General features: G+C 45.7%; 1 protein-coding gene across 1 annotated transcript in view; it reads left to right on the top strand.

Annotated features, from left to right (window-relative positions):
* The first annotated feature begins 7,257 nt into the window (after positions 1–7,257).
* The window catches only part of OSBPL3 (oxysterol binding protein like 3), a 168,243-nt gene continuing 153,720 nt past the window's right edge, over positions 7,258–21,780 (top strand). Inside the window, exon 1 of the mRNA XM_038773035.1 lies at positions 7,258–7,363. The gene's annotated coding sequence lies outside the window, so the exon portion shown is untranslated. The remainder of the gene's footprint in view (positions 7,364–21,780) is intronic.

The raw sequence follows: 21,780 nt of genomic DNA, 5'->3' as shown, positions 1-21,780 counted from the left end.
TCGTTTTCAGTTTCAGCGTATCGCTTACACTTCATTAGATTTCAGAAAACAGAGAAGTGGTAAATCCTATCATAGTGCGATTCACTTACACCTTAAATCGAAGTGAAATGGTCTGAGAAACTAAGGATCGGTGAGCAGTGGTGTTCATCTCCGGACTATAGGGACGTGAACTTTTAATTGCGGTGAGAAAGGAGAAGAATAACAAAGATTAAACACCAAACTCAAGTAAAAGTTAACTCAAAGATCCAGCCCACTGACTAAGCCGTCCTTTCTTCTTCTCCCACTCCCTTCTGCGCCACTCTTACTTCATCCTTCATTCATACTCCCTCCCAACCCCGCAGCCCATATGTATATATCTGTAATTTATTTATTGATTGATTAATCTATCTATTTATTTATATCAATGTCTGTCACCCCTTCTAGACTGTGAGCTTGTTGTGGGCAGGAATGTGTCTGTTTGTTGTTAAATTGTACTCTCTCAATCGCTTACTACAATGCTTTGCACACAGTAAGGGCTCAATAAGTACAACTGAATGATGAATGAATGAATAGAGCATGGGCCCGGGAGTCAAAAGGACCTGAGTTCGAATTCCAGCTCTGCCACCTCGAGCAAGTCCCTTAACTTCACTGTGCCTCAGGTACCACATCTGTAAAATTGGGATTAAGATTGTGATCCCCGTGTGTACGTATATGTACACATATACATGTGTTTGTATGCATTTATTACTCTATTTATTTTATTTGTACATATTTATTCTATTTATTTTATTTTAATACGTTTTGTTTTGTTCTCTATCTCCCCCTTCTAGACTGTGAGCCCGCTGTTGGGTAGGGACCGCCTCTATATGTTGCCAACGTGTACTTCCTAAGTGCTTAGTACAGTGCTCTGCACACAGTAAGCGCTCAATAAATATGATTGAATGAATGAATGAATGAATGAATGAGTGAATGTGGGACAGGGACTTTGTCCAACCTGATTACCTTGTATCTACCCCTGCACTTAGTACAGTGCCTGGCTCTTAGTAAGCACTTAAACACTACAATTAATATTATTATACTGTTGTTGTTATTATAGTGGGGAAAGGTTAAATAATGTTGTCACATTATTATCTCACATTCTTGGCGATTCAGTTTTGACTGAGCTCCCGCTATGTGCTATTCTAGACACAGAGAAGACACTTCTGATAGTGAAATTCATCTATCGGTGTCTGTGCATCTGCAAAGGTCAATGCAATACCTGCAGCCCTGACCACTCGGTGCACACAAAAAGAGTCCCTTGCCATGCTGTCATGTTGTTGCTTGTACAACTTGTCACTGTTTTTGCTTTTGCTTCCTTCTCTCCAGATCCTTAAGAAGTATCTCTTGGAAAAGAGCCGCTCGTCTCTCCATTTCAGGGCTCCATGCAGGTCTAATCCGGGGCAAATGAATCCCAAGTTTCAGTTGGGCTGCGGCATTGACTGAGGGATTAAAAAGAAAGCAAAGAGACAGTCCCTGCCCTCTAGGAGTTTACAATCCAAATGGAGCCAGGAAAAATTCGCAGACAGAACTATGTTGGAAATATAAGTATGAAATTATCTTCAATATAGTCTTTTGGTGATGTAAGAGGTGGTAAGAAGTACTCAAAACCACAGTGTTAATTTTTTTGATGAGTGCCATTTGGGCAGAATAAAATGCCTTACTAAAGACAGCCTCTGTTTTCAAGGGAAATTAGATAGGATTTAACCCTCTCAGGATTAATAATAATAATGGCATTTGTTAAACACTTACTATGTGCAAAGCACTGTTCTAAGCGCTGGAAAGGATCCAAGGTGATCAGGTTGTCCCACTTGGGGCTCACAGGCTTCATCCCCATTTTCCAGATGAAGTAACTGAGGCCCAGAGAAGTTAAGTGGCTTGCCCAGAGTCACACAGCTGACAGTGGGCGGAGTTGGGATTTGAACCCACGACCTCTGACTCCCAAGCCCGGGCTCTTTCCATTGAGCTACGGATTGCACCTGGAGAGTCTCCAATACTCTACCAGCCTCGGGTACAGGAGGGAGAGCCAAGCAGAGGGCTACCCATTATGTTGCCAACTTGTACTTCCCAAGCGCTTAGTACAGTGCTCTGCACATAGTAAGTGCTCAATAAATACGATTGATTGATTGATTGATTCCGTTCCTAACTAGGGCAGTGGGTAGCCAGGGGAAGGCAACCTGCTACTGCACACAGTAAGCGCTCAATAAATACGATTGATTGATTGCTACAAGTCAAAACTCACCAGCGCCGGGCAGCAGCGACATGCGAGAGAGTCGAGGGTGGAGACTCAAGTTTACTGTGCAGAAGGAGGCAGTGGTAAACCACTTCCGTATTTTTTCCAAGAAATCTCTATGGATGCGCTACCAAAATCCCAGCTCTGCCAACTGTCAGCTGTGTGACTTTGGGCAAGTCACTTAACTTGTCTGTGCCTCAGTTCCCCCATCTGTAAAACGGGGATTAAGACTGTGAGCCCCCCGTGGGACAACCTGATCACCTTGTAACCTCCCCAGCGCTTAGAACAGTGCTTTGCACATAGTAAGTGCTTAATAAATGCCATGACTATTATTAAAATGATTGCAGTTGGAGGTGGGGCGTTCTGGGAGAGATGTGTCCAGGGAGCCACCCTGGGTCGGAAACTACTCAACAGCATTAGACAAGATGAGAAAGGATTTATTCCTTCTAAACGCCATGGCTCAGTGGAAAGAGCACGGGCTTTGGAGCCAGAGGTCATGGGTTCAAATCCTCGCTCCTCCACTTGTCAGCTGTGTGACTTTGGGCCGTGTGACTTAACTTCTCTGTGCCTCAGTTACCTCATCTGTAAAATGGGCATTAAGACTGTGAGCCCCACATGGGACAACCTGCTCACCTCATAACCTCCCCAGCACTTAGAACGGTGCTTTGCACATAGTAAGTGCTTAATAAATGCCATCATCATTATTATCATTATTATTACTCCATCCTCCCCTCACTTCCTAGATCCTTGGTATTTAATTTTTATACATTGCACTTTGCATTTGAAAAATGATTTTTCCTATTTACCAGTAACTTGGGGCATTTATATTTTCTACTTCTCAAATGATAAAAATTAGAAAAAAGTCTAAAGCAGCCAGTTTGGGTACCGTCTGACGTGTGTAAGAAAGAACATCAACCAATCAATCATTGGTATTTTCTGAGTGCTTATTATGTGCAGAGCTCTGTATTAAGTGCTTGGGAGCATACAATTAAACAGATTTAGCAGACAAGTTCCCTTCCCATAATGAGCTTACATTTAGGAGGGGAGACACACGTTAATATAAATATGTAATGTAAAGATATGTGCATAAGAGCTGTGGGGTTGAGGGTGGGCAAATATCAAATATCAATACCTGGGCAGGCAGTCCTGTGAAATCCACTTCACGATGGGCCCGCCTTCAGCGTTCAAGCAAGTATTTTTTTCAGCAATTGGAAAACCAGGAAATAATTGCTATTTTATAGTACCTCTAGCTTCTAACCACTTGGATATTTTAAACCGAGGATTTCCTTTCAGTAGCCACTTAAGTTGCCCCTTTAAAAATAAAACGCTGAGGCAAATGCTAATCTTAGAATATCATTAGGCTTCTTCAGGAATAATTAGCTCCATGTGGGCTTGATTTTTTTTTTTAAGAGCTAGAGTCAGCGGCCATAAGTGGACCTTCCTTTGTGGAAATAGACCTACTGTGTGTAACCCCTCAACCTTTTCTTTTTCCCTCTTCACGCTCCCTCTCCCAAAACAGCGTACCCGCCTCAACTGCACCTTGATTGTGGGAGACAGTACCTGCCCATTCAACTCTCTGGGATGCTGTTAAAAAAGGAATCCGACGCGATCCCCAGAGAAGTCAGTCACAGAGGGACTGAACATAAATTAGGGCTGCAATCACTTAACTTCTCTGGGCCTCAGTTCCCTCATCTGTAAAATGGGGATGAAGATTGTGGGCCCCACGTGGGACAACCTGATTACCTTATATCCACCCCAGCGCTTAGAACAGTGCTTTGCACATAGTAAGCGCTTAATAAATGCCATTATATATATATAATGGTTAGTGGCCTGGGTTCTAATCATGGCCCCGCTGCTGGGTGACCTTGGGCAAGTCACTTAAGTGCTCTGTGCCTCATTCCCTCATCTGTACAATGGAGATTAAGACCGTGAGCCCCACGTGGGACATGGACTGTCTCCAAGTTGATTAGTTTGTGATAGCCCGCTGTTGGGTAGGGACCATCTCTATATGTTGCCAACTCCCCAAGCGCTTAGTACAGTGCTCTGTACACAGTAAGCGCTCAATAAATACAATTGAATGAATAATAATAATAATAATGATGGTATTTGCTAAGCGCTTACTATGTGCCACACACTGTTTTAAGCACTGGGGGAATCCAAGGTGATCAGGTTGTCCCACCTGGGGCTCACAATCTTAAGCCCCCTTTTACAGATGAGGTAACTGAGGCACAGAGAAGTTAAGTGATTTGCCCAAAGTCACACGGCCGATGAGTGGTGGAGCCGGGATTAGAACCCATCACCTCTGACCCCCAAGCCCATGCTCTTTCCACTGAGCCACGCTGCTTCCTACAGTGCCCGGTACATAGTAAGTGCTTAACAAATATCATTCAGAAACAAACAAAATAGATTTCTGAAAAAAAAACAATGCGAGGAGACAATGAAATAGCAAGGCACATGCAGGATGCATGCAGGGGACAGGCTGCTTATTCAGAATTGAGGTGCGGTTCTGTATATTTCCTTGTGGCTTCTTCCTTTCTTCCTAGTGCAACTGTTTAGACGCAGGGAAAGGAGTTGGAAATTCTCGGGTCATTCGGTTTTACGTCTTTACCAGTGAGGTCTTTGGTATCTTTGTGTAAATTGGCTGACTGATTGACTGAAGGATGGATGGACAGACCCAGGGAGACTGGCAGATCTTTGCAGCACCTCATTCATTCATTCATTCATTCAATCGTATTTATTGAGCGCTTACTGTGTGCAGAGCACTGTACTCAGCGCTTGGGAAGTACAAGCTGGCAACATATAGAGACGGTCCCTACCCATCAGCGGGCTCACAGGCTAGAAGGGGGAGACAGACAACAAAACAAAACACATTAACAAAATAAAATAAATAGAATAAATATGTACAAATAAAATAAATAGCGTAATAAATACGTACAAACATATATACATATATACAGGTGCTGTGGGGAAGGGAAGGAGGTAAGGAAGAGGCAATGGGGAGGGGGAGAAGGGGGAGAGCGTTTAGTACAGTGCTCTGCACACAGTAAGCGCTCAATAAATACGATTGAATGAATGAATGAATGAGGGGGCTCAGTCTGGGAAGGCCTCCTGGAGGAGGTACAAGTAAAATAAATATGTACAAGTAAAATAAATAATAATAATAATGGCATTTATTAAGCTCTTACTATGTGCAAAGCACTGTTCTAAGCACTGGGGAGGTTACAAAGTGATCAGGTTGTCCCACAGGGGGCTCACAGTCTTAATCCCCATTTTACAGATGGGGTAACCGAGGCCCAGAGAAGTGAAGTGACTTGCCCGAGGTCACACGGCTGACAACTGGCAGAGCTGGGATTTGAACCCGTGACCTCTGACTCCAAAGCCCGGGCCCTTTCCACCAAGCCATGCTGCTTTAGAGTAATAAATCTGTACAAAGCGCCATCATCATCTTTATTATTAGTCTGCGAGCCCCCTGAGGGACAGGAACCGGAGCTAATTCTCAACTCCATAGGCTTTTGCGGTTTTCAGTACAGGGCTCTGAATCCGTAAGTGCTTCATAAACACCTCATGGTACTGCAATCTGCTTAGTACAGTGCTCTGCACAAAGTAAGCACTCAGTAAATATGATTGATTATTCACCGGCTGCAGTGTCCGCACTTTATCGTATGGTCAATCAATCAATCAATCAATCGCATTTATTGAGCGCTTACTATGTGCAGAGCACTGTACTAAGCGCTTGGGAAGTACAAATTGGCAACACATAGAGACAGTCCCTACCCAACAGTGGGCTCACAGTCTAAAAGGGGGAGACAGAGAACAAAACCAAACATACCAACAAAATAAAATAAATAGGATATAAATGTACAAGTAAAATAAATAAATAAATAGAGTAATAAACACAATCATTTGTGTGGTCCAAACACAATCAACCAACCGACACAATCAATCAACCAAGAGGCCAAGGTGAAAAGAAAGGACAAAAAGCTCCCGAAATTCCGAGAGATGCCTCAAAAAAGGACGAGTTGGCGCGATTTCAGAAACCGAGCTCAACTGTGAGAACAGGAAAGAAACCAAAACACCCAGGGTTTGGGATCAGTTTAGGGACTAAACTAGTCTTTTAGACTGTGAGCCCACTGTTGGGTAGGGACTGTCTCTATATGTTGCCAGTTTGTACTTCCCAAGCGCTTAGTACAGTGCTCTGCACAAAGTAAGCGCTCAATAAATACGATTGATTGATTGATATGGTGGAGCCGCCCACCACAAAATGAATAGAGTAATAAATGCGTACAAACATATATACAGGTAAGAAAAACATATTGACAAAATAAAATAAAATGAATAGAGTAATAAATGCGTACAAACATATATACAGGTAAGAAAAACATATTGACAAAATAAAATAGAATAGGTATGTACAAGTAAAATAAATAGAGTAATAAATGCGTACAAACGTATATACAGGTAAGAAAAACATACTGACAAAATAAAATAGAATAGATATGTACAAGTAAAATAAATAAATGGAGTAATAAATGCGTACAAACATATATACAGGTAAGAAAAACATACTGACAAAACAAAATAGATAGAATAGATATGTACAAGTAAAATAAATACATGAATAGAGTAACAAATGCGTACAAACATATATACAGGGAAGAAATGCCTTTATTAACAAATGCCACCAGGACGACGGTGGGGACGGTGACCCGGTCGCCGGCAGGGGGCGCCCTCGCCGCCCATGCGCATTCCGCACCTGCCCGCCGGGCCGATGACGTCAAGGGGCACCGCCCCAGACCTGCCCCCCAGGAGGAGAGGCGTTCCTATTGGCCGGCGCGTCCGTCCGTCAGACACGGGGGGCGTGGCCCTGTCCTTCCCCCGGTCCGCCGCCGGGGGCGCGCGAGAGCGCGCGCGTGCGCGCGCAGAGAAGTTGGGAGCAGGAGTTGCTGCAGGACTGGCCTGGGCGGTGTGCTAAACCCTGTGCCCATCGTTGTGTTCATCCTCCTCCCTTTTTTTTTTTATTTTTTTCCATTGATCCCTGCCCGCCGGAGTGAGGAACACTGCGCCGCACACTGCGCTCCCAGCCTCGGGAGGAGCTCCCCCCACCCCCCCTGCAAGGTAGGTGCGGGGAAAAAGTGCGGCCTAATGGGCAGCACGTGGGTGTTGGGTTCTCAGTCATTTAATCGTGTTTAAAATGTTTGGTTTTGTTGGCCGTCTCCCCCCTTCTATTCATTCAATCCTATTTATTGAGCGCCTATTGGGTGCAGAGCACTGGACTCAGCGCTTGGGAAGTAAGCTTGCTTCCCTCTTCCCAGTAAACTTCTCTCCTGCTTAGGGACTGTCTCTATATGTTGCCAACTTGTACTTCCCAAGCGCTTAGTCCAGTGCTCTGCACACAGTAAGCGCTCAGTAAATACGATTGATTGATTAGAGAAGCATTCATTCATTGAATCGTATTTATTGAGCGCTTTTTGTGTGCAGAGCACTGGACTAAGCGCTTGGGAAGTAAGCTTGCTTCCCTCTTCCCAGTAAGCTTACTTCTCTCTTGCCTAGAGAAGCATTCATTCATTCAGTTGTATTTATTGAGCGCCTACTGGGTGCAGAGCACTGGACTAAGCGCTTGGGAAGTAAGCTTGCTTCCTCTTCCCAGTAAGCTTACTTCTCTCTTGCTCAGAGAAGCATTCAGTCGTATTTATTGAGCGCCTACTGGTGCTCTGCACCCAGTAAGCGCTCAATAAATACGATTGATAGAGAATCATTCATTCATTCAGTCGTATTTATTGAGTGCCTACCGCTTGGAAAGTAAGCTTGCGTCCCTCTTCACAGTAAGCTTACTTTTCTCTTACTTAGAGATGCATTCATTCATTTAATCGTATTTATTGAGCGCTTCTTGTGTGCAGAGCACTGGACTAAGCGCTTGGGAAGTAAACTTGCTTCCCTCTTCCCTCTTCCCAGTAAATTTACTTCTCTCTTGCTTAGAGAAGCATTCATTCAGTCGTATTTATTGGGAGCTTATGGGTGCTGAACACTGGACTAAGCGCTTGGGAAGTAAGCTTGCTTCCTTCTTCCCTCTTCCCAGTAAGCCTACACTTCTCTCTTGCTTAAAGAAGCATTCATTCCGTCGTATTTATTGAGCGCCTTCTGGGTGCAGAGCACTGGACTAAGCGCTTGAGAAGTAAGCTTGCATCCCTCTTCCCAGTAAGCTTACTTCTCTCTTGCTTAGAGAAGCATTCATTCAATCGTATTTATTGAGCGCCTGCTGGGTGCAGAGCACTGTACTAAGCGCTTGGGAAGTAAGCTTGCTTCCCTCTTCCCAGTAAGCTTACTTCTCTCTTGCTTAGAGAAGCATTCATTCAATCGTATTTATTGAGCGCCTACTGGGTGCAGAGCACTGGACTAAGCGCTTGGGAAGTAAGCTTGCTTCCCTCTTCCCAGTAAGCTTACTTCTCTTGCTTAGAGAAGCATTCATTCAGTCGTACTTATTGGGAGCTTACTGGGTGCTGAACACTGGACTAAGCGCTTGGGAAGTAAGGTTGCTTCCCTCTTCCCAGTAAGCTTACTTCTCTGTTGCTTAGAGAAGCATTCATTCAGTCGTATTTATTGAGCGCCTGCTGGGGGTAGAGCACTGGACTAAGCGCTTGGGAAGTAAACTTGCTTCCCTCTTCCCAGTAAACTTCTCCCTTGCTTAGAGATGCATTCATTCATTCAGTCGTATTTATTGAGCGCCTACTGGTGCTCTGCACCTAGCAAGCGCTCAATAAATGCAATTGGTAGAGAAGCATTCATTCAATCGTATTTATTGAGCGCCTACTGGGTGCAGAGCACTGGACTAAGCGCTTGGGAAGTAAGCTTGCTTCCCTCTTCCCAGTAAGCTTACTTCTCTCTTGCTTAGAGAAGCATTCATTCAGTCGTTTTTATTGGGAGCTTACTGGGTGCTGAACACTGGACTAAGCGCTTGGGAAGTAAGCTTGCTTCCCTCTTCCCAGTAAGCTTACTTCTCACTTGCTTAGAGAAGCAGTCATTCAATCGTATTTATTGAGCGCCTACTGTGTGCAGAGCACTGGACTAAGCGCTTGGGAAGTAAGCTTGCTTCTCTCTTGCTTAGAGAAGCATTCATTCAGTCGTATTTATTGAGCGACTACTGGGTGCAGAGCACTGGACTAAGCGCTTGGGAAGTAAGCTTGCTTCCCTCTTCCCAGTAAGCTTACTTCTCTCTTGCTTAGAGAAGCATTCATTCAATCGTATTTATTGAGCGCCTACTGGGTGCAGAACACTGGACTAAGCGCTTGGGAAGTAAGCTTGCTTCCCTCTTCCCAGTAAGCTTACTTCTCTCCTTCTAGACTGTGAGCCCACTGTGGGGTAGGGACCGTCTCTATATGTTGCCAACTTGTACTTCCCAAGCGCTTAGTCCAGTGCTCTGCACACACACAGTAAGCGCTCAATAAATACGATTGATTGATTGAATCTCTCTTGCTTAGAGAAGCATTCATTCATTCATTCAATCGTATTTATTGAGCGCTTTCTGTGTGCAGAGCACTGGACTAAGCGCTCGGGAAGTACAAATCGACAACAGATAGAGACTGTCCCTACCCAACAACGGGCTCACAGTCTAGAAGGGGGAGACAGACAACAAAACAAAACATGTGGACAGGTGTCAAAACCGTCAGAACAAATAGAATTATGTGCAGGGCACTGTACTAAGCGCTTGGGAAGTACCATCATCAAATGCCATCATTATTGAGTACAAGTTGGCAACAGATAGAGGCGACCCCTACCCAACAAGGGGCTCACAGTCTAGAAGGGGGAGTCAGACAACAAAACAAAACATGTGGACAGGTGTCAAGTCGTCAGAATAAATAGAAATAAAGCTAGAGGCACATCATTAACAAAATAAATTGAAGAGTAAATATGTACAAGTAAAATAGAGTAATAAATCTGTACAAATATATATGCAGGTGTTGTGGGGAGGGGAAGGAGGTAGGGTGGGGGGATGGGGAGGAGGAGAGGAATAAGGGGGCTCAGTCTGGGAAGGCTTCTAGTTAATAATAATGATGGCATTTGTTAAGCACTTACTAGTACAAAGCACTGTTCTAAGGGCTGGAGGGATACAGTAATAATAAGAATAATGATGGCATTTATTAAGCGCTTACTATGTGCAAAGCACTGTTCTAAGCACTGGGGAGGTTCCAAGGTGATCAGGTTGTCCCACGAGGGGCTCACAGTCTTCATCCCCATTTTCCAGGTGAGGGACTGAGGCCCAGAGAAGTGAAATGACTTGTCCAGAGTCACCCAGCTGACAAATGGCAGGGCTGGGATTAGAACCCACGACCTCTGACTCCCAAACCCAGTCTCTTTCCACTGAGCCACGCTGCTTCCCAATCGAGTAATTCAGTCGAGTAAGCACTCAATAAATACGATTGAATGAGTGAATGAATTTATTGAGCGCTTACTGTGTACAGAGCACCGTACTAAGTGCTTGGAAAGTACAATTCGGCAACAGAGACAATCCCTACCCAACAGTGGTCTGCTGTGTGACCTTGGGTAAGTCACTTCACTTTTCTGGGCCTCAGTTCCCTCATCTGGAAAATGGGGATTAAGACTGCGAGCCCCGTGCGGGACAGGGACTGTGTCCGACCAGATTATCTTGTATCCACCCCAGCAGTTGGTGCAGTGTCCGCTTAGTACAGTGTCCGGCACATAGGAAGCGCCTCACGAATCCCATCATCGTTATTATTAGGATGAGGTCTCTATGTTGCCAACTTGTACTTCCCAAGCGCTTAGTACAGTGCTCTGCACACAGTAAGCGCTCAATAAATACGACTGATTGATTTATTAAGCGCTCCCTCGCTCGTTTGAACGTTCTGCAGATGGTCGGGGCGAGGACCTGTGATTTTTGGGGCGAAAAAGCCAAGGCTGAGAGCTGCACGGAGCATTCATGCATTCACTCATATTTATTGAGTGCTTACTGTGTGCTAAGCACTGTACTAAGCGCTTGGGAAGTACAAGTTGGCAACATAGAGACCTCATCCTAATAATAACGATGATGGGATTCGTTAGGCGCTTCCTATGTGTCGGAGCATCCCGGGGTGAGAGGGGGCTTAGGGGTCCTCTCTTCCCCGAACTCTGGGGGGGCATGCAGTATGTCCCAGTATGTCGGCAGTATGGCCACGGTAATTCATTCAATTATATTTATTGAGTGCTTACTATGTGCAGAACGCTATTTCCCAGCAAGGAGCAATTCCTTGTTCCCGGCCAAACTCCTCTTGTCCCTTTGGAGGAATAACCTCTCATCCCGACCCCACCTTTCTTCTTCCTCGCTTTCAACCCCACCAGTTCCTTGCAGTCCCCTCCGTCCTCAATCTAGCAATTGTTTTGAGCGTTTATTGTGTAATAATAATAATTATGCCATTTGTTAAGGGCTTCCTGTGTGCCAGGCACAGTTCCTTCATCTGTAAAATGGGAATGAAGACTGTGAGCCCCCTGTGGGGTAACCTGATCACCTTGTAACCTCCCCAGCGCTTAGAACAGTGCTTTGCACATAGTAAGCGCTTAAAAAATCAATCGTATTTATTGAGCGCTTACTGTCTGCAGAGCACTGTACTAAGCGCTTGGGAAGTACAAGTTGGCAACATATAGAGACAGTCCCTACCCACAGTGGGCTCACAGTCTAGAAGCCATTATTATTATTATAATAAGTGCTAGCAGATCGTGTTGAACACAATCCGTGTCCCACGAGGGGCTCACAGCCTTAATCCCCATTTTACAGATGAGGCCCAGAAAAGCGAAGTGACTTGCCCAAGGTCACACAGCAGACACGGGGCGGAGCAGGGATTAGAACTCATGATCCCAGGCCCACGCTCTGTCCACTACACCATGTGCTAAGCGCTTGGGAGAGTACAGCAGAACAAAGTTCGTAGACACGTTCCCTGCCCATTCTCCAGCATCCCAACTACAGGGTCTTTAAAATCTGCTTTTTGGGGTTGGCCCGATGGCCTCACAGCCAGTGAAGGGCGAGGCTCTTTGCTGTGGTCAGACCTTGCATGAAGTGCAACTCCTCCCCTGACAGCATTTACCACCGAGACTTGTTTTTTTGTTGTTTTGCTTTTTGGTTTTAAATTGCAAGGGACACGCCATTCGGAATGGGGCTCGGAAGAGCCGTCGGTTCGGTTCATTTCTCAATGATGGGATGAGTTTTCGTGGGATGTGACCACATCGCAAAGCTGGGGGCAAGACTTGGAAGCCGGGAGTTCACTAAAATAATTTTGCCCTTCCCGGGGCTACAGCAATTTTGCCCTTCCAGGAAGGTTAGCGATCTCTTCTCAGTAGGCTTTGGCTCCTTGCTGGCATTTCTTGATTAGGTGTTAGTTGAAAAGGCAAAAATTGCATTTCAGATTCCTCGGTTAAACTGAAGAATGGATGAGCAGATGACATTTATTTTCACTGCCTCGTTTGAAAACCAGCTCCAGATTATAATTTAATGCATTAGCAGAAATCATTAGCCCCCCCAAAATTCAGGTTTTTTTAAAATTTGGTGATGAGCACTTCACAAGGGTCAGGAAAGCCTGCTGGTACTATCAATCAATCAATCAATCAATCGTATTTATTGAGCGCTTACTATGTGCAGAGCACTGTACTAAGCGCTTAAACATATCTAAGCGCTGGGGAGGATACAGGGTGATCAGGTTGTCCCACGTGGGGCTCACAGTCTTCATCCCCATTTTACAGATGAGGGAACGGAGGCCCGGAGAAGTTCAGTGGCTTGCCCAAGGTCACACAGCAGACGTGTGGCGGGATTCGAACCCATGACCTCTGACTCCAAAGCCCGGGCTCTTTCCACTGAGCCACGCTGCTTCACTAATAATAATGATAATGTTGGTATTTGTTAAGCGCTTACTATGTGCAAAGCACTGTTCTAAGCGCTGGGGGGGAACACAAGGAGATGAGGTTGTCCCATGTGGGGCTCACAGTCTTAATCCCCATTTTACAGATGAGGGAACTGAGGCACAGAGAAGTGAAGTGACTTGCCCAAGGTCACACAGCAGACATGTGGGGAAGTGGGATTCGAACCCATGACCTCTGCCTCCCAAGCCTGCACTCTTTGCACTGAGCCACGCTGCTTCACTATCAGCCACTGCTCAGCCAAGGAAAGGAAAACTTTCGGTGACTCAGTGTTTCTCGGTGGTTCAGATTATTGGGGTAGTTGAAAGTCCGAGGGGGGAGAACATGCATCACTAGTACCTCCAGCCTATACTAGAAAAGACCCAAAAAAGTAATAATAATAATAATAATGTTGGCATTTGTTAAGCGCTTACTATGTGCCAAGCACTGTTCTAAGCGCTGGGGGGGATGCAAAGTGATCAGGTTGTCCCATGTGGGGTTCACAGTCTTAATCCCCATTTTACAGATGAGGTAACTGAGGCTCAGAGAAGTTAAGTGACTTGCCCAAGGTCACACAGCAGACATGTGGGGGAGCCGACATTCGAACCCATGACCTCTGCCTCCCAAGCCTGCACTCTTTGCACTGAGCCACGCTGCTTCACTATCAGCCACTGCTCAGCCAAGGAAAGGAAAACTTTCGGTGACTCAGTGTTTCTCTGTGGTTCAGATTATTGGGGTAGTTGAAAGTCCGAGGGGGGAGAACATGCATCACTAGTACCTCCAGCCTATACTAGAAAAGACCCAAAAAAGTAATAATAATAATAATAATGTTGGCATTTGTTAAGCGCTTACTATGTGCCAAGCACTGTTCTAAGCGCTGGGGGGGATGCAAAGTGATCAGGTTGTCCCATGTGGGGTTCACAGTCTTAATCCCCATTTTACAGATGAGGTAACTGAGGCTCAGAGAAGTTAAGTGACTTGCCCAAGGTCACACAGCAGACATGTGGGGGAGCCGGCATTCGAACCCATGACCTCTGACGCCAAAGCCCGTGCTCTTTCCACTGAGCCACGCTAAAGTACCAGGTGCCTTCTCTCTGACCGGCAAGCCAAGGAGATTGCCCAAAAGAAACGCTGGGTCTGAGATCCTGCTCATCACAATGATCAGCGTGGCTCAGTGGAAGGAGCCCGGGCTTTGGAGTCAGAGGTCGTGGGTTCAAATCCCGGCTCTGCCACTTGTCAGCTGTGCGACTTTGGGCAAGCCACTTAACTTCTCTGGGACTCAGTTCCCTCATCTGTAAAATGGCGATGAAGACTTTGAGTCCCAGGTGGGACAACCTGATTACCTTGTATCTACCCCAGCGCTTAGAACAGTGCCTTGCACATAGTAAGCGCTTAACAAATACCAATATTATTATTATTATTATTTCTCCCTGGTGAGAGGAGAAAGGTGAAGCAGCGTGGCTCAGTGGAAAGAGCGCGGACATGGGAGTCACAGATCATGGGTTCGAATCCCGGCTCAGCCACCTGTCAGCTGGTGACCTTGGGTAAGCCACTTAACTTCTCTGAGCCTCAGTTACCTCATCTGTACCTCATCTTCTAGACTGTGAGCCCACTGTTGGGTAGGGACCGTCTCTATATGTTGCCAACTTGGACTTCCCAAGCGCTTGGTACAGTGCTGTGCACACAGTAAGCGCTCAATCATCATCATCATCAATCGTATTTATTGAGCGCTTACTATGTGCAGAGCACTGTACTAAGCGCTTGGGAAGTACAAATTGGCAACATATAGAGACAGTCCCTACCCAGCAGTGGGCTCACAGTCTAAAAGGGGGAGACAGAGAACAAAACCAAACATACTAACAAAATAAAATAAATAGAATAGATATGTACAAGTATGTACAAGCTCAATAAATACGATTGAATGAATGAATGAATGAATCTGTAAAATGGGGATTAAGACTGTGAGCCCCACGTGGGACAACCTGATCACCTTCTATCCCCCCCAGCTCTTAGAACAGTGCTTCGCACATAGTAAACACTTAACAAAATACCACCATTATTATTATTATTAAAGGTGGAGCCACTAAAGACTCAAGATCATCTGGGACAGCACCAATCATTGAACGCTGCTTTCCAAGCGCTCAGCACAGTGCTCTGCACACAGTAAGCTCTCAATAAATACGATTGAACGAACACCGATGAAACAAAAACATCATTCTAGTTATTTATTGTGACCATCTTCAGCCCTCGCAAACCTTCAGAGTTACTCACAAATAGTAGAAATGACTGATATGAGTTTATCCTTCACTGTGGTGAGCAAGGGAACAGCTCCAAGGTGAGAGACAAGAAAACCAAGGGCCTGGGATCCAGGCTCCATGTTGCATAAAAATAATAATAATAATGATGATGGCATTTATTAAGCGCTTACTATGTGCAAAGCACTGTTCTAAGCACTGGGGAGGTTACAGGGTGAACAGGTTGTCCCACTGGGGGCTCACAGTCTTCATCCCCATTTTACAGATGAGGTAACTGAGGCCCAGAGAAGTGAAATGACTTGCCCAAAGTCACACAGCTGACCATTGGCGGAGCTGGGGTTTGAACCCATGACCTCTGACTCCAAAGCCCGGGCTCTTTCCACTGAGCCACGCTGCATTACACCCCCTCCAACTCTCTTCCCCCTCCATCCCCCCATTGCCTATCACCCCTATGAGGCTGTGCTCCTCTTCTCTCTCCATTCATCCCTAGTGGCTTCTATCCTTATCCACCCCCAGTGCCAATGGGAGTGGTAGATGGTGACATTTGTTCTGCTATTCTTTTCAGGGTGTGGGCCATTTAGACTGTAAGTTCCTTGTGGGCAGGGAATGTGTTTGTTATATTGTACTCTCCCAAGCGCGTAGTACAGTGCTCTCTGCACACAGTAAGTGCTCAATAAATATGATTGTCTGACTGGTGAAACTGGATCCCCATAAGGCTGTTGTGATGCCCACCGTGTCCCTGGCCAAACCTTGACTCTGGATAACCCGCAATCTAAATAATGAACCCCAGGTCGTCAAGGGTTAACTCCTAATTCCATAACAGGCTTCTTCCTTGTGTTTCTCGTACTTTGGTTACATCCTCGTAGTTAAAGCGTACACTCTCGGAATAGCCACTTTACTGACAGTCCCCTACATCAGATGCGGAGACTAAATTCATTCATTCATTCATTTGCATATCAATCAATCAATCAATCAATCGTATTTATTGAGCGCTTACTATGTGCAGAGCACTGTACTAAGCGCTTGGGAAGTACAAATTGGCATCACATAGAGACAGTCCCTACCCAACAGTGGGCTCACAGTCTAAAAGGGGGAGACAGAGAACAGAACCAAACATACCAACAAAATAAAATAAGTAGGATAGAAATGTACAAGTAAAATAAATAAATAAATAAATAGAGTAATAAATATGTACAACCATATATACATATATACAGGTGCTGTGGGGAAGGGAAGGAGGTAAGACGGGGGGATGGAGAGGGGGACGAGGGGGAGAGGAAAGAAGGGGCTCAGTCTGGGAAGGCCTCCTGGAGGAGGTGAGCTCTCAGCAGGGCCTTGAAGGGAGGAAGAGAGCTAGCTTGGCGGATGGGCAGAGGGAGGGCATTCCAGGCCCGGGGGATGACGTGGGCCGGGGGTCGATGGCGGGACAGGCGAGAACGAGGTACGGTGAGGAGATTAGTGGTGGAGGAGCGGAGGGTGCGGGCTGGGCAGTAGAAGGAGAGAAGGGAGGTGAGGTAGGAGGGGGCGAGGTGATGGACAGCCTGGAAGCCCAGGGTGAGGAGTTTCTGCTTGATGCGCAGATTGATCGGTAGCCATTGGAGGTTTTTGAGGAGGGGAGTAATATGTCCAGAGCGTTTCTGGACAAAGATAATCCGGGCAGCAGCATGAAGTATGGATTGAAGTGGAGAGAGACACGAGGATGGGAGATCAGAGAGAAGGCTAGTGCAGTAGTCCAGACGGGATAGGATGAGAGCTTGAATGAGCAGGGTAGCGGTTTGGATGGAGAGGAAAGGGCGGATCTTGGCAATGTTGCGGAGCTGAGATCGGCAGGTTTTGGTGACGGCTTGGATGTGAGGGGTGAATGAGAGAGCGGAGTCGAGGATGACACCAAGGTTGCGGGCTTGTGAGACGGGAAGGATGGTAGTGCCGTCAACAGAGATGGGAAAGTCAGGGAGAGGACAAGGTTTGGGAGGGAAGACAAGGAGCTCAGTCTTCGGCATGTTGAGCTTTAGGTGGCGGGCGGACATCCAGATGGAGATGTCCTGAAGGCAGGAGGAGATGCGAGCCTGGAGGGAGGGGGAGAGAGCAGGGGCAGAGATGTAGATCTGGGTGTCATCAGCGTAGACATAGACATTTGCATAGGCATTACACCCCCTCCAACTCTCTTCCCCCTCCATCCCCCCATTGCCTATCACCCCTATGAGGCTGTGCTCCACTTCTCTCTCCATTCATCCCTAGTGGCTTCTATCCTTATCCACCCCCAGTGCCAATGGGAGTGGTAGATGGTGACATTTGTTCTGCTATTCTTTTCAGGGTGTGGGCCATTTAGACTGTAAGTTCCTTGTGGGCAGGGAATGTGTTTGTTATATTGTACTCTCCCAAGCGCGTAGTACAGTGCTCTCTGCACACAGTAAGTGCTCAATAAATATGATTGTCTGACTGGTGAAACTGGATCCCCATAAGGCTGTTGTGATGCCCACCGTGTCCCTGGCCAAACCTTGACTCTGGATAACCCGCAATCTAAATAATGAACCCCAGGTCGTCAAGGGTTAACTCCTAATTCCATAACAGGCTTCTTCCTTGTGTTTCTCGTACTTTGGTTACATCCTCGTAGTTAAAGGGTACACTCTTTTGGAATAGCCACTTTACTGACAGTCCCCTACATTAGAAGCTGAGACTAAATTGGCTTGCTGTGATGAGATGATGATGATGGTATTTGTTAAGCGCTTACTATGTGCAGAGCACTGTTCTAAGCGCTGGGGAGGTTACAAGGTGATCAGGTTGTCCCGGGGGGGCTTACAGTTTTAATCCCCATTTTTACAGATGAGGTAACTGAGGCACAGAGAAGTTAAGTGACTTGCCGAAAATCACACAGCTGACAAGTGGCGGAGCCAGGATTTGAACCCATGACCTCTGACTCCAAAGCCCGGGCTCTTTCCACTGAGCCACGCTGCTTCATGCTCACAGTCTAGATGGGGGAGACAGAGAACAAAAAACAGTTAACAAAATAAAATAAATAGAATAAATATGTACAAGTAAAATAAATAGAGTAATAAATACGTACAAACATATATACATATATACAGGTGCTGTGGGGAGGGGAAGGAGGTAAGGCGGGGAGGAGGGGGTCCTCAGCAGTTCTTGCCAACAGGATTCCTTGCTATTGAAAAGTCCTAATCCATTATGATTTTCTATACACAGCGTTTTCCTGCTGCAGTGGCTTAACCAGTAAAGATTGAACATCAGTCTACCTCCTCTGTGAGGAAGGCAGTAGCATACTGTGAAATGGCAGAGACAGAAAGGCCTATGTAATTATGTCGATTGGTCTTTTCTGATGCGTTCTGGAGAAGTTTCCTGCCCATTGTGAGAGCTGAAAACAGTTTTCTAGCGAATCTACTAGCATGCTTCCTCCAGAGACCCAATTCAGTGATTTTGTCATTTTCTTACTTGGGACACGGATACTAACTTTGAGCCCCATTCAACCCCTTCACCTTGGAAGGAAGGGGCTGTCCGCACCCGCATCATCTGCCCCTTGCCCCTCTCTCTCGTCCATTTTATTTTATTTCATTTCACCCAGTTCTTAAATTTTCGGTTCTTTTAAAGTACCATTAGCTCGACGGGTGTTCTTTCAGCTGGGCCCTCCCAACTGCCCCCTGAAAAAAACCTGCTGCAGGGTAGGTACACAGCCAGGGCATCAGTAAAATGGGGATGAAGACTTTGAGAACCTCCGTGGGACAACCTGATCACCTTGTAACCTCCCCAGCGCTTAGAACAGTGCTTTGCACATAGTAAGCTCTTAATAAATGCCATAATTATTATTATCAGTGCTTCTTTCGCTTGCCTCCTTCCCACCCTCTTACCCTAAACAAATCCAAACCAGTTGGGTAGTAGAGTTTTGTGTCCTTTATTGGGCTGTGTTTGGGGCATGGCCTAGTGGGTAGAACACGGTCCTGGGAATCAGAAGGTCCTGGGTTCTAATCCCCGCTCCGCCACACGTCTGCTGTGTGACCTTGGGCAAGCCACTTCTCTGTGCATCACTTCCGTCATCTGTAAAATGGGGATTAAGAGTGTGAACCCAGTGTGGAACAGGGATTGTGTCCAACTTGATTAATTTTTATCCACTCCAGCGCTTAGAACAGTGCATGGCTCACAGCAAGTGCTTAACAATATAATAACAATAATAAAAATAGTTATGTAGCTGCCCTGCTCTCCTGTTTCACCCTGGCTCGATGTTCTCTATTTTTGATTTTCAAATATGAGTCACTACCATTGCCATTCCCCTGCCTGGAATGTCTGCCTTCCTATATCCCCCTCACTACTTCCTTCCAACTCCACTTTGTCATTCCCTACACTTCCCCTCCTTCAGAGCCCATTTAAAATGCATGTTCTGCATGAAACCTTCCATAATTTTTTTTAATTCCTCTGCACTTTTCCATTCTCTCTCCCTTCCAATCCACCCCACTACTTGGATACTTTGAGTGTATCTATAAGCTTACTTTTATGAGCTTTTTAATGCACTAGGCCTTTATTTGTACTGTATGATTTTTTTCTCATGTGCATCTATCACTCCCATTATATAATAAACTCCTGAGGACAGGGACTTTGCCTTTTTGCTCAATTTTTAATTTCCCCAAGATCCTAGTACTGTACGCTGCATCATATTGGTACCGAGTAAATAATATTAATCATGACAAGGCTGCCTTTGTTTTCACTGGAAACAATATTTATGGATGTGTATGTTTTGGGTGTTTGAGACACAGCTGACAAGGACATTTGGATTTTTCAAATGAAATTGCTTTCTTTAATTTGCCCAAGCTAGAATGGTTTTGTTGTCTAGGTGCCTTTGTTGTGTCTTTTGGAAAATACTAGCTGTAATAAAGACAGTGTGGTGCAGGGATGTGGATGATGGGTGAAGTGTAAGGACTCCTTTTGTCTTTGATTTACGAAACTGTTGAAGCCAGGAAGTGATTTGAATAGATATTTTAGCATGGCACCAAATAGTAATTTATATCCTTAGGAAGAGCAGAAAGACTTAAAACCATCTTTTGAATGTAGATTCAGCATCTTTCCTCGTGACTTTAATTTCTTCAGAGAAAACATTAAGAACTCATCCAATTTTAGAAATGAATTGACTGAATAGTTGAGGAAATAATAGCAAAAGCAAGCCCACTGTTGGGTAGGGACTGTCTCTGTATGTTGCCAACTTGTACTTCCCAAGCGCTTAGTACAGTGCTGTGCACACAGTAAGCGCTCAATAAATACGATTGATTACATTGGTGCCACTTTAAAGATTTTTAATATTTATGAATTGAAAATAATATTCAGGCTTAAAATGATCTGGTATTTGATTCGGAATTCACTTGAGCTGTTCAGCTCAGATTGCCAAACAGCGAGGATTTTATTTTCTTTTTCAGTGGCTGAAACTAATCAAGCTCAAATGAAGAGCCGTAGGATCACGGGGCTTCCTGATTTTCGTGAAGTATCAGGCCCCTGTGAATTTATGCAGTGCCTGGGGAGTGGGTGAGACTTTAGGCAGAACTGGTACCCACCCTGTGGGGGTAAGTGAGGGGGACCTTTGCTCCCATGGGCTGTGAGCCCACTGTTGGATAGGGACTGTCTCTATATGTTGCCAACTTGTACTTCCCAAGCGCTTAGTACAGTGCTCTGCACATAGTAAGCGCTCAATAAAAACGATTGATGATGATGATGGTGGGCTGGCCCGAATGCAAAGTTCTGACCATTGTCGGTGTGCAGTAAATACTGCTGAATGAATGGTGTTCACCCCTTTAGCTTTTTGGGCAGGGTGGGCTGCTGTGTTGAGATCCAGTTGTGGATCGAAGATGTTGCTGTCCCATTTTGGGCCCCAGGACAGGGCCCCGACCAACCCCTACACCCCACAGGGAACCTCTCACCCATTTGCTTGCTTAAATGAGACCAGTTGGCTTTTGGGGAAGCACAGGGTGGGTGAGTCTCTGTGCCTGAAAAGAGTAGGTGCAAGTCAGTGTTTTCATTAGCACCCTCTGAAAAGATGGGGGGAAGCAGGGAATAATCAAATGGGAGCAGCACCACCAGTTCAATTTTATCTAAATACGACCCTTCTGACTACTTTCGTTTCTTAATGAGGAGAAAAGTGATGGCACAGACATTTGTAAACGACCGGGGAATCAGAAGGACCTGTGTTCTAAGTCCGGTCACACCACTTGTCTGCCTTGTGACCCTGGGCAAGTCACATCACTTCTTTCTGCCTGTTTCCTCAACTGTAAAATGGGGATTGGGACTGGGAGCCCACTGTGTATCTACCCCAGCGTTTAGTACAGTGTCTGGCACATAGTAAGCCCTTAATCACCATAGTTATTATCTGCAACTTCTGCCCAACTTGTACTTCCCAAGCGCTTAGTACAG

Source organism: Tachyglossus aculeatus, chromosome 2 (genome assembly GCF_015852505.1).
Source record: "Tachyglossus aculeatus isolate mTacAcu1 chromosome 2, mTacAcu1.pri, whole genome shotgun sequence".
Classification (NCBI taxonomy): Eukaryota; Metazoa; Chordata; class Mammalia; order Monotremata; family Tachyglossidae; genus Tachyglossus; species Tachyglossus aculeatus.
The sequence above is the reverse complement of the archived record's forward strand: the minus strand, read 5'-3'. Positions and strand labels throughout refer to the sequence as shown.